The sequence below is a fragment of the Silurus aristotelis genome (assembly GCF_946808225.1).
Source record: "Silurus aristotelis genome assembly, chromosome: 10".
Taxonomy (NCBI): domain Eukaryota; kingdom Metazoa; phylum Chordata; class Actinopteri; order Siluriformes; family Siluridae; genus Silurus; species Silurus aristotelis.
This window is the reverse complement of record NC_139583.1, coordinates 22,557,173-22,569,216: the sequence shown is the minus strand read 5'-3', so window position 1 is coordinate 22,569,216 and position 12,044 is coordinate 22,557,173. Positions and strand designations below refer to the sequence as shown.

Below are 12,044 nucleotides of genomic sequence, written 5' to 3'. Positions count from 1 at the left end.
CTAGATTGGTAGTGTTCCTGTTGGTTAGTCCACAATTCTGGAAACCCTGGATGTCTGTGGGAATCCAGACTTACAGGAAATCACTTGGTCTTTTGCTCTTTAGCTGCTTGGACATAGTGATCACCTGCTTTATGCTGATTCAGACAACACAATAGATCACGAGCACAAGAAAAGTGTGAACGCATGGTAATCTGAATGAACAAATTAAAAATCCATAACAGCATAAAAACTAATTCTGTTTATCCTAGAGCTACTGATATGTCCAGCCCTACTCTTTTTCATCTTCCTATGCCTTTGATTGTATCTGTGACACTCCAGCTTTTCCTTTTCTCTTCCACAAATCACTTAATCACTACCTTCCTTCCTTCAATAGCTTTACATTTTCCTTGAATTCCCTCATCCTCTTCACCACCTTCTTTCTCAGTGGATATTAATAACTTGCCCTTCATCCTTTTGCGCTTTATTGAAGTGAACCTGAGCAGTGCTGCAGTGCCCTTGAATCTCTATCTCCCTCTCCCTCCCCCTCCCTGAAGGAACCTTGTTCTCATACCATATTTATATAACGCATTTCTCTTTTTATATCGTGCCATTGCTGCTCATTATCTCTGCCTCGGAGCATCAGAAAGAGAACACAGCCAAGCAAACAGAGAACACCAGCAGCGCAATTAGTTATATCACCAATGTTACAAATGCTGCTGTTTTTTTCTTAAAAAGCCACATACAAATAGACTGTGCAAAAAAGCAGATCTATAGAAATCACATCGGGCTTTCCACAGGAGGTCTAATGTAGTGCATTTTCTGGGTAGCCAACACATAAATACACATATACATCAACATTCTTTTTTATACATTTGCTTCACGTGCACACACAAACATACACAGGCTATATACAATAATTGTGCAATATAGATGGGTCCTACCACAGTAACCACCACCTTCACCTACCAAACATTAGCAACTGTATTATTAAAGTCATGAATATTATGATGATAAAAGCCAACAGTATGTGAATGAAACTGGGAATTTGGTGAATATTTACCGATTTACCAATTATTGCAGGTTCACTCAGTTGCTATAGTTGACCAAAATACTGAAAAAGCAAAATGTACAGTGAATTCCATTAGTATTTGGACAGCAACAATATACACCAATATAACAATGAATATATATATATATATATATATATATATATATATATATATATATATATATATATATATATATATATATATATATATATGTGTGCGTGTGTGTGTGTGTGTGTGTGTGTGTGTGTAAAATAGTCTATATACCACCACAATGGGTTTAAAATGGAGCAATCAGGATCTAATTGAAATGTGAAGGTGTTCTAACGCCTAAAATATTATACAAAACGTAACAAAAGCAACTGGACAAATCAATGTAATTATATATGTTAGGATTATTTAATACTTGGATGCAAATCCTTTGCATTCAATGAATGTCTAAAATCTGGAACCTATAGACATTATTAAATACTGTGTTTCGTCTCTCTTTCATTCCACTGTCCAAAATCATGCAGGCAGGCTGACAATAGTGAATACACCATTATTACGTCTGGGTGTGAATAAGTGTGTGAATGTGTTTGCATGTGTACATGGTGAACTGTGATGGTGGTATCCAGGGTATATTCCTGGCTTATACCCAGCAACAAACTATGACACTGGCCATTTTATATGAATCGTATACACTTTCTGCTTTATATTTATAGTACTTTATAAGACAAATTTTTATTTTATTTTATCCTTATATGATGTAAGATTGTATTACTTGGCTGTCTTATTCATTTAGAAATGAGGATACAATTTTATTCTTAGCTTTTAAAACCTTTATACATCCATTAAAGTATGATAAAGTATGTTTGCATTGTGTTTAAAGATCATCTTGTACCAGATGGTCACTGTATTCTGCAAATAAAACAGCCATGTGTCGCTTGGGTTCCATATGACTAACACACACACCACATTTTTTCACTAACAGGTATTGACTTGCATTTATTCTTTGTTTTAGGTTTACTAGCAAATTATTTGTATATTAATTTTAATTATTGTATTTTGATTCTATTTCTTTTTTCACCACATTTACATAATCGATTATACAGCTTGTACCATTTTTTTATGTTTCTTTTTACTGTTTGCACTACAAAATTATTTTTTTGGCTAGTGGAATATGGGCAAACATATCTAATATCTAATATTTTAGTTGTTGGACACTGGCATTTGGATGCAAACCTAAATTGTATATTCATTATACAAGCTTAAGCTAAGCATATGATGTGTGAGACAGATGCACAGTGTGCAGCTGCAGAGTCATCAGTTTACTGCTAAAGCTGAGAAGAAAGGCACACATTTATATACAATCATATCCCACAGTACATTTATTTATTTATTTTTTTAAAATAGAGAGAGCAATATTTTGGAGGGGGAAAAAATATTTAGGCTTCAACTAATTAATCATGCATACATTTGACTATCTTATAAACAAACAAAAAAATAGTCTTTAGTTAAAATGAAAACAAAAAAAATGTAGTTTTTGGAATATTCAATATTTATAATTGAATCACTATTACAGAAACTTTTTTCATGCTTTTAGTATAAAGGCTAGCAGTTATAAACAATTTGGTCATTTGAACATTTCTCTGTAATATTCTTTTAAATAGGGATATAAAAGCATACAAAGATTTTTGATATTGAATGAAAAATACACTGATATTGAGCTATGTAAATAATAATAAAAGTATTTTAACCTTAGGTAGTATGACAATTTTCTTTAATGAAAATATCATATACAGTATAACATAGTAATTCTGAGTATATATATATATATATATATATATATATATATATATATATATATATATATATATATATATATATATATATATATATATATATAAAAAAACACAAATTCACAAAAGAGCGAGGGAGGGGCAGCTCTGAATTATTTATCATAAAGAGACGAGCTTAAAGAGGCGCTCTGTGTGAGAGACTGGGCACACACTAGCGCTCTGTGTGTGTATGTGTGCGAACTGTGAGGTCCAACTGCGAGAACAACACAAACAGTGGGGGTGAAACAAGCGAGAGATAGACAGGGAGAAATATTCTGCTCAAATATTAATACAACTCACTATAGCAAAAGAGATTCAATGGGAGCTTTAAAACACGAAAGTTTGTCAGATGAAAATGGAAATTGAGACGGGACGCAATTTTACCAGAAGCACCTATAACAGAAATATACAGATCAATCTGAGCTAGCTAGCTGACATGCAATAAAGTGAGTAAAGCATCTCTGGGATCAGTTCTATGTGGCCATATTGCATGTGCAATAGTTCTTACTTCATATAAATTTATTTTAATAGAACTGCTTTGGCATATTGCACTTAACAAGTGTGTGGTTGTTTTGTAACATATTGCTTAGTTGTCGTTGCTTAAATATGAATACCTGAGTGCCTTGATGCCTCTAGCATTTAAATTATTTTTTTGCATTATCACCTAACCCCTACTTTATGCATTCTGAATGCCATCCAACTTTTACACAGAACTACAGCAAAGGACAAACTTGTTTAAATACAATGTGCAGAGATAAATTCAGAAAGCAAACAGACCTCCATTTAGCAGCATATACACATAACCACCCTTTCACATAACAAAAGCACAACTTCAACAGACTTAAGTAAGACTCTCAAAATGACATAATACACTCTTTCTCTTTCTGAACACCCTCACAGGACCTAAAAATGAAAGAGATGAAAGGGAGAGTTATTGTTTTGCAGTATTTTGTTCTCCTGGCTTCCATAAGAGCCCACTCTGGCTGGCTTTCAGCGCTCCAGCACCTCTGCCCTCTGTGAGCCATTATACTCCGAACAATTGTGTAAGAACTAGCACATAGTTTTGACCTTACTTACTCATTTTCTTTAATGTTTACTGCCAGAGTGTTCAAGTAAAACTTTACTACTAAAGTCTACTCACAGACAAAAATCTGAATAAGAAACTAATGGTGTAACTGTAACAACAATTACATTTAAATGTTAAGCTATTATATAATAGCTTTAATAATAAATACAAGCTCTAATAATGATCTAAGTTTTTAAGTATGACAATCTGAAATGGTTATGTTTTGTTGCATATACACTTTTGGCTAACACAGATAATACACCTTGGTATTAGGGTAGACTCAGCGCCTAATCACCTCAGACACTATCACTTGGTAGATTCTTAATTGCATTTCATTTTTGAGTACTTGTTCTGTACAAATCCATCCATCAATCCACATCCATCCATTCATCCATCCATCCATCCATGCATCCATCCATCCAGAGCTTTAACCCTGTACATAGCCTCTACCTTCAGCTACGAAATCTAAGGCAATGACCGCAACCCTCATCAACCTTATCTTCTAATAACCAGGTCTCTTTCATGATCATACTCTGTCTTCTACGCTCACTCCAGCATAACAGTTTGTGCATCAGGACCATTTCTTCACCCTAATCACAGTCACTCTATAATGACACTTTCATTGTCACAATAAATTACTTTGTTTGGTGGTTGGTGTATTGTTTGTTATTTAAAGCATTGCACATCAGATTGAAATTTCATAAGTTTACACTCCATCGCCTCTAAACTGCCAAAACTGGATTCTTGAGCAAGGGTCTCAAGTGCTCAAATGAAAGTCTATGTAGCTCAAGAAAAGGAAATCTGCCTTGTAAATGCAAATCATTCCACCCTCATTCCACTCCCTCCATCGTCACTAACACATCATTCATCAGTCATCGTCAATCACTATAACTTCCTTCACCCCCATTCTATCATTACTATGCCATCACTCACACCATAACTGTCATCACCGCTGTCATCTATCATTCCACTATTAGTGTCCCCATTTTGGCTTGAGACTATACAGAGTGAGGCTAACCATATTTGGCTAGCCATATTTGACAGTCCCACACACCATTTGGTGATGAAGTAATCTGACTAAATTCTAGCATATTTAGCATATGCTGATTAAAAACATATTGATGACTATGCAATAAATTTTTAATGCTTAATAGTATTGAAAATAGCAACAGGTTCATCTGTGATAGTAAAGAGCATTAGCTTAGAAAATTAGATACTAGAAATGGCATCAATATATACACAGTTATGCCAAATGAACTTCTGAATTTATCAGGGGTCATAATGCCACTTTAAGCATCTGCAAAGCCTGCACTTGATACAGTGCGGTCGTGTTAGAAGTTCAATAGAAATCCAAACACAGAAGATTCATTCCATCCGACCTTTTATGTTAACACCAGAACCCGCTGCCTCTCATTAGTGCCTCTGGAAAGCACTCGCATTCACAATCGCAGATGAACAGGCAGCTGGTGGACATGCTAATTCTGTCTCATGCACAGCCCACGTACCAGCAGGAGCCATCAAGAACGTGTAGTAAGTGCGTGTGTATGTGTATTGCCTCCGGGCCTGAGTGGTGCAGTGAAATCACTTATACTCCAGAGAGGGGATGCACAATAGAGACCCACACCTCCCCCCACGAGCCTTTCACACCATGCTGCTGAAGATCAACCTAAATCTCAGACATGAAAGGGAAATTATTTTTAAAAACATGAAAACTGCCTAAGCTGTATCTATTTGAGACCGAATTTTGATATTCAATTAACCTTGGCTGATGTGGTAAAATGATCTACAGCTTTAAAAAACAAGTAATTAATTCATATAAGGAAATTTTGTGGTCCTTAAATCCATATGTGTGTCTGGAAGCCATATATGGAAACAGGAACGTGTCTTGGATCTCAAGTAGGAGGAATGAAGCCACTGAGTCATTCATGAATACTTTAATAATTTATCCGGAATCTCCCAATCTCTCACTGAGGCCACTTCCATGCATGTATATTCTTGAAAACATAGTTTGTTTTATGTGTTTGTGGTTTTCATTATATTTTTGCATGTGTTATTAATTTTGCCACTATGGTTGCTTGCCAGGCAGCTGGATTGTGTGCTGTAATTTTTTAATGTGCTTGCAATTTATGTCACTTTGTTTTTTAATTTCACCCCTATGCTGAGGCCAAAATACAAAACACTTTATTGGTACAAACCATACTGTGAATAGAGATTTTAGATAACACACGTGTAATATTAGGCAAAAGTTCCACTTTATCCCCTTCCTGCTCATATAAATACACGTTCAATGCAGCTATATTTTTGCACAATTCTTTTTCTTTAATGCTCACTATGATGCTCCTATTACATTATCCTTGGACTATACTCAGACTATACAATTTACAACATAATATCTCTAGACTGCTGTGCCTGCAACATTTTTTTGTTCTGTTTCATCAGGACACTTAGAGACAGGATAAAAGAAACAGGTTTTCAGAAAATATCTGTGTACAAGGCCTGAGCAAACCATGGGATGCCAGTCCTTTGCAGAGGACCATGCACATAGATATTCACACCTAGGGGCAATTTCTATTAGCCAATTCATCAAAACAGAACATTTTAAGAAACCAAAGAGCCTGGAGGAGACACAGTCAGATACTCCATAGAGAGAGTAACGTTAGCTCAGGATCAAGAGTGTTGAGTGTTAATTAAAAAAAAAAAAAATAAATAAATAAATTAGTTTATGACCCTTCGATCAAACAGTAAAGCTGATGTGGCTCAGGCAGAATTTTAGGTGAGCATTCACAACATTCAAAGTTTGATCCACACTTCTTGAATGCAACCCACTTCTGAATCTTATGGATATTTTAAACAAATAGGATGTCTCGCATATTAGTATCTTCCTGCTCTTTTCATTGCAGCACCATTTCCATGTGAAAAAAAACAATAACGATCGCGCTGACCCGTTTGCGATCGTTAAATCTTTCTATTCGAGGTAACGTCGATAAGCACACGGATACATTTATTTTTCATCAGAAAGAAAAGCAGTGATTCGTAGTGTCTGCCCACACACGGCCCAAAAATACCCGCAGTTGCAGACTGGCACAGTCCCTGCCCAGCTGAGGCCATGTTCAACCGAACGACATTCTCTAAAATAACTCCTCGCACCGGCTCCCTAGAGTGTAGGAGTACAGAAAAAAAAAGGATAGGAAAGAGCAATGACTTGGTATGAGGGAAAGGTGAGGAAGATTGGTGCACAGGTTTTGGCATAACAGTCCAGTGACAAGGTGGTAATGCCAAGCCAAATGTCTGACAATTAGCAATCCCAAAATGCTGCTACTGACACATCACTTCTAAAATAAGCAACAATTAAAGCTGACTTTAGCAAGTGGATCACTTGAGAAAAGTACCACATATTTGATTTAGGCCCCTTGCATATTCACTGAGGTCTAGGATGCATGCGACATGCATTTGATATGATGTTACATTTGTAATGCGAATGGCAATGCGGCAATCACCCAGCCTTGCTGCAGCTATGCAACGAAAGTAGTTAATGGATCACATTCACATTATTCTATAAACTGCCCCAACTTCAGTTGGACGGCAAGTCATTTAAAATAAATATTAATACAATTATTTTTTATTGCATTTCTTGCTTTTTTCTCTTTCCACTAACTACTGAAAAAGTATGCATTAAAAACACTAAGCTAACAGGGTACAACAGAGCTAAAGTTACTGCCATCTGCTAGCATTACTGCAATTAGAGTGCAAGCTATTAGAAGTTTACGCTTCGCAAATCGCCACCTGCCCTCATTAAAACTCAGATTTATATCACATAGAATGTTCTTGCATAAACATAAATGAGCATCGCTAATCAAAAGAAGATTAAAATCTGGAAACATAATGTCTAATAAGAGCTAAACATTGGCTATGGGCAAACTGAGGGGGGTACATAAGGATTTATGTGCATAAGGATAAAATGGCCCTGGCTGCAAAAGGTCTGAGAACCTTCAATATAGCAGGTTATGCTGGAATTGGTGTTTTAAAATCTTGATCCAAGTGCCCCTTTCTTTTACTCTGAGGAACCGTGCTTACAAGCAAAACTTTTTTTTTCATGCTAGTCTGTGGGTGTGCTTGTTTTCACAGCTATTATTTATTTAAGACAATATATGTAATAAAACAGATATGTGGAAACAAACTTGTCCACTATAGAATTATTTTAAATAATACTTTGGTTAAGGAGTTTAAAGAGTAGGAATTTTAGTTTGCCAATATGTTTTTAGCCATCTGACAACACTAAGAAAACATTATTACAGGTTGAATAATATTTGTTATAGGTGAGAAAGCACACAATTAGTATGTGAACTGGATACAGAAATTACTTGTAAAAACAATTCATTGTCTGCATTGTACCTTTCAGAACATCCCTTATGGTTAATAGCATTTAAAGCCATTTGATTATATAATCATATAACCAACCTAAAATGTATAGGCTTATAGTTACCTCTTATACTCACTTTAGACATCTGATCTTGTTCTAGTACTTGTTTTCACTTAACGTATGCACTGGGATGAATATTTTCTCAGAATAAATTACAATGCCCGCTATTTTACTGTAGCTGTAACCGAATAACCTACGTTCAACAAAAATACATTGTCATAAAAAAATTACTTTTAACATTTCTCTGAATTTGAAAGTTTTAATATGTAGACCCCTCGAGGATGCACACTCAATGTTCATCCATGCTTAAGAATTTGGCTTTTTTATAATCAGAGTCACTGTGGTCATTTTCCAGTGTACCTCAATGTTAGAAAAGTCAAATTCCATTATTGTGACTCTTCAAGCTACTGGGGTTTTACAAGTAGCCACAAGGCAAAATCCCCCAGCATCCTCTGCCCTTGGTTATCTGGGGAAACCAAAACACCCTGAGGGTATATGCATATACATGTGAGAGTGTCTGTCTTAATATGGTTAAATAAAACATAATGATTTTTACCCCTCCTCACAAACACATGCCAGTAGGGGGATTTGATAAATTGCCCCAGGTGTGAACAAGCATGTGACAAATGTGTGTGTGTGTGTGCGGTGGTCTGAAATGGTCTGGTTTCCTTTCCAAATCCAAGTGTCATCAATTGGCTACTTGATTTAAAAAAATCAGCTTCATGACTCCTGTACTGATACAATTGGGCTGATTGGGCTGTTTGGTGACATAGGAAGCTGTAAATCCTAAAACACTTACTTGATCTAAAATTCTACAACCCTTATCTAGTAAATAAAACCAGACATGGCCCAAATATGATCAGAATAAACACAAAGATCAACAGCAGCGCTCAATTCACACTAAAACAAATGGAAACAAGTCTGTTTTAATAGCAATATTTCCCCAAATAGGTATTTTTTTATGTACTTGTGACCTTGAGGTAGAATATACAGCTTAAATTCTACGTTCCAAAAAGATTTTAGAAAGACAAGTGCTGTGCGATATTATCCCATTATTTGTATTTCTCTGCCTGTCTCCAGTATAACCAATCTCACTCTCAATCTCCCCGAATTCCCACTAGACGCATCTCATCTGCATTTCTGTAAGTATTTCTGTAAGCATATTATCAGGAACAGTAAGTACACACGCTCTTTTTATATTCGCTGCATTTTAACCAGTTAGGAGTAGTTTTTTTATTATGCCATTTCTTGTTTGGTTTATTTGAGAGAGAGAGAGAGACTGATAACTGTCTCAAGTTTAGTAATGGTCATTTTAGTATCCTATGTCGAGACCTGTCTACCTTGTTCGATTATACCTTGCCATATTTACATTCATCTTGACAATGAATTATCGAAGCCACTTTTAACAAACAATAGAAGAGTAGGTTCAAGTTAACTGACCATTTTTCTTTGTTTTCTAATATCACAATCACGTGCATGTGATCCATGGCATCATAATGTATAATGGGTTTGGACTTGCTCATGACCTCAGCACCTTTGGCACCAAAGGATCGTCTTAAGGGCAACATCGTCACCAACCAGGGAGCACGGTTCTAAACGAGCATTTATTCCATCAAGTGATAATGCTGATATTAATTAATTGCACCAGATGTAATCTATAAAAAGATTCACCTAAAATCATGACCACTGATCTATCTTTATTGTTTAAAAGATCTGTGTTTATTTAGTTTCACCATACTGGGGTAAAATTAATATCACTACTGTGCATGTAACTATGCAACTACAGCTTTATAGATATAGGACTTGTGTAGATTATGATTTTAAATAAAGCCCACAGAGATGTAAAAGCACAAATTATTTTTTTTTGTGATCAATGCACTTCATACTAATGCAATAAACAAGGCCTGAATATGATTAGAATCAGTACCTATAGCATTACATTAACAACAACACAAGAAAATGTTGAGGACAGATTACAAAAACACCTCTTACACAGACAGCCGTTTATGTACAGAAGTAGACTGATTTATCATTTGCATCACTACAGCCAGACGACCTACCGAGTACTGACGTCTGAACAAATTTGAAGGAAGCACAGTTCTCATGCGATTAAATAGATTTGTTAACACAGTGCAAGCAGCATTCAATAAACATAATGTACATTTAAAAAAAGAAACGGAATGAAACTACCTGTGCAAACAAGGGAAACTAATGATATAATTAAATATTCATTCTTGCAACAACAGAATTGATCAGCGAATAAAACAAAATGAGAAATGAGAACCTCGAAATGCAATTGATCACAATGGCAATATCAAACTTTCTAAGCCAAACCTCCTTGTATGAACGTTCAAACACTGGTATGCTCTAAATACAAATTTAAATTCAACATTCAGCATCAGACATAAACGAACAAAAGATGCTAAGCTTTCATCACGCCTCAATACCATCTGCAGCCAAAAGATCTCTGATGGGTTGCTCTTTCTCTCACTAACCCCCCCCCCCACCCCCTCATCAAAAAAAATCTGCACCATGTGCCATAACCAACACACAATGATTTTCACAATGAACACACACACACACACACACACACACAGAAAAAGTCCCAGCACCATTTTGAATCCCTTTGCCTCGTTCGCCTCTTTTCTCTGCTCTGTGGAGAAATGCATGACAGGCAGATGAAGACAAGTGGCCATGCTTTTTCTTTCTTTCTCTCTCGTTCTTTCTCTCTCCCTCTCTTTCTTCATGGCTCCTTAAATAATACCTCCATTCGTCTTTCACTACTCATCTACAAGAGAAAACACTTTAACAAATAAACATAATTGATTACAGAAATGGCTTGATGCTTGTTTATAGGGTTTCTCTTTATTTTCCAAACAGTACACACACACATCTGGACAGTTAGTGCATGGTCTTGACATTTTATAAAGATCATTATGAAGAACGCATCATAAAATAATTGACTTACAGATATTAAGCAGATCGAGGCAGATTTCGGTGTAAAAGTCCTGGTCTGAACGTCTTTCCTTTTTCTCTTCTATTTTTCCTCCGGCTCGTTTTTTTCTTCTTCTCTTTTGGGGGATTTTTTTTTACAGGCGGTTTGGAATCGGAAAAGCATTCACACACACATACACACACTCATGGTAAGAGAGTGGGAGATGGAGAGAGAGAGGGAGAGAGAGAGGTAGTGGGGGATGGGGGGATGCCGAAAGACAGAAAGAACAAAGGGGAGGGAGGAGAAGGGGGGCACAGAGGCGCACGCAGCAGCACAGCACACATCGAGTGGGGGGACTTTGGTTCAATCCAAAATTCCCCTCTTTTGGAACCAGAGTTCACTACAGATGTGTGCAGAAGCTATTATTAATGTGTATCCTATGTAGTGCGCGCCTACATAGAAAACGGAGACATATTCAAAGCTTCGAATACGCTTATAGTCCAAATCGAGCTAGACTACAAATCCCAGAGCACATGTATAACAAATTGGTGTTTTTATTTATTTATTTATTTATTTATATTAATTTAAATGAATATTCAAATGCAAAATATGATTATTAACAAAATGCCATAAACAATCTGATTTCAACAGGACAAAAAAAAGACGCGCTTCAAAACACGCTACTGATTTTATTTTGTTTGTTTTTCTTCTAACGCCCACATCATTGCGTCATCAACATGCGCCAAACATTTCCGCGACAGTCTAAATAATGGCTATT

The 12,044-nt window shown here is 36.1% G+C and overlaps 1 protein-coding gene and 1 long non-coding RNA gene across 4 annotated transcripts in view; one reads left to right on the top strand and one right to left on the bottom strand.

The window, feature by feature from the left end:
- fam168a (family with sequence similarity 168 member A) overlaps positions 1 to 11,970 on the bottom strand; it is a 42,651-nt gene extending 30,681 nt beyond the window's left edge. For all 3 annotated transcript variants that reach the window (XM_083553177.1, XM_083553178.1, XM_083553179.1), the window contains exon 1: positions 11,300 to 11,970. The gene's annotated coding sequence lies outside the window, so the exon portion shown is untranslated. The remainder of the gene's footprint in view (positions 1 to 11,299) is intronic.
- LOC310732588 overlaps positions 1 to 12,044 on the top strand; it is a 325,505-nt gene that overhangs the window by 300,196 nt on the left and 13,265 nt on the right. The gene's annotated exons all lie outside the window — the stretch shown is intronic.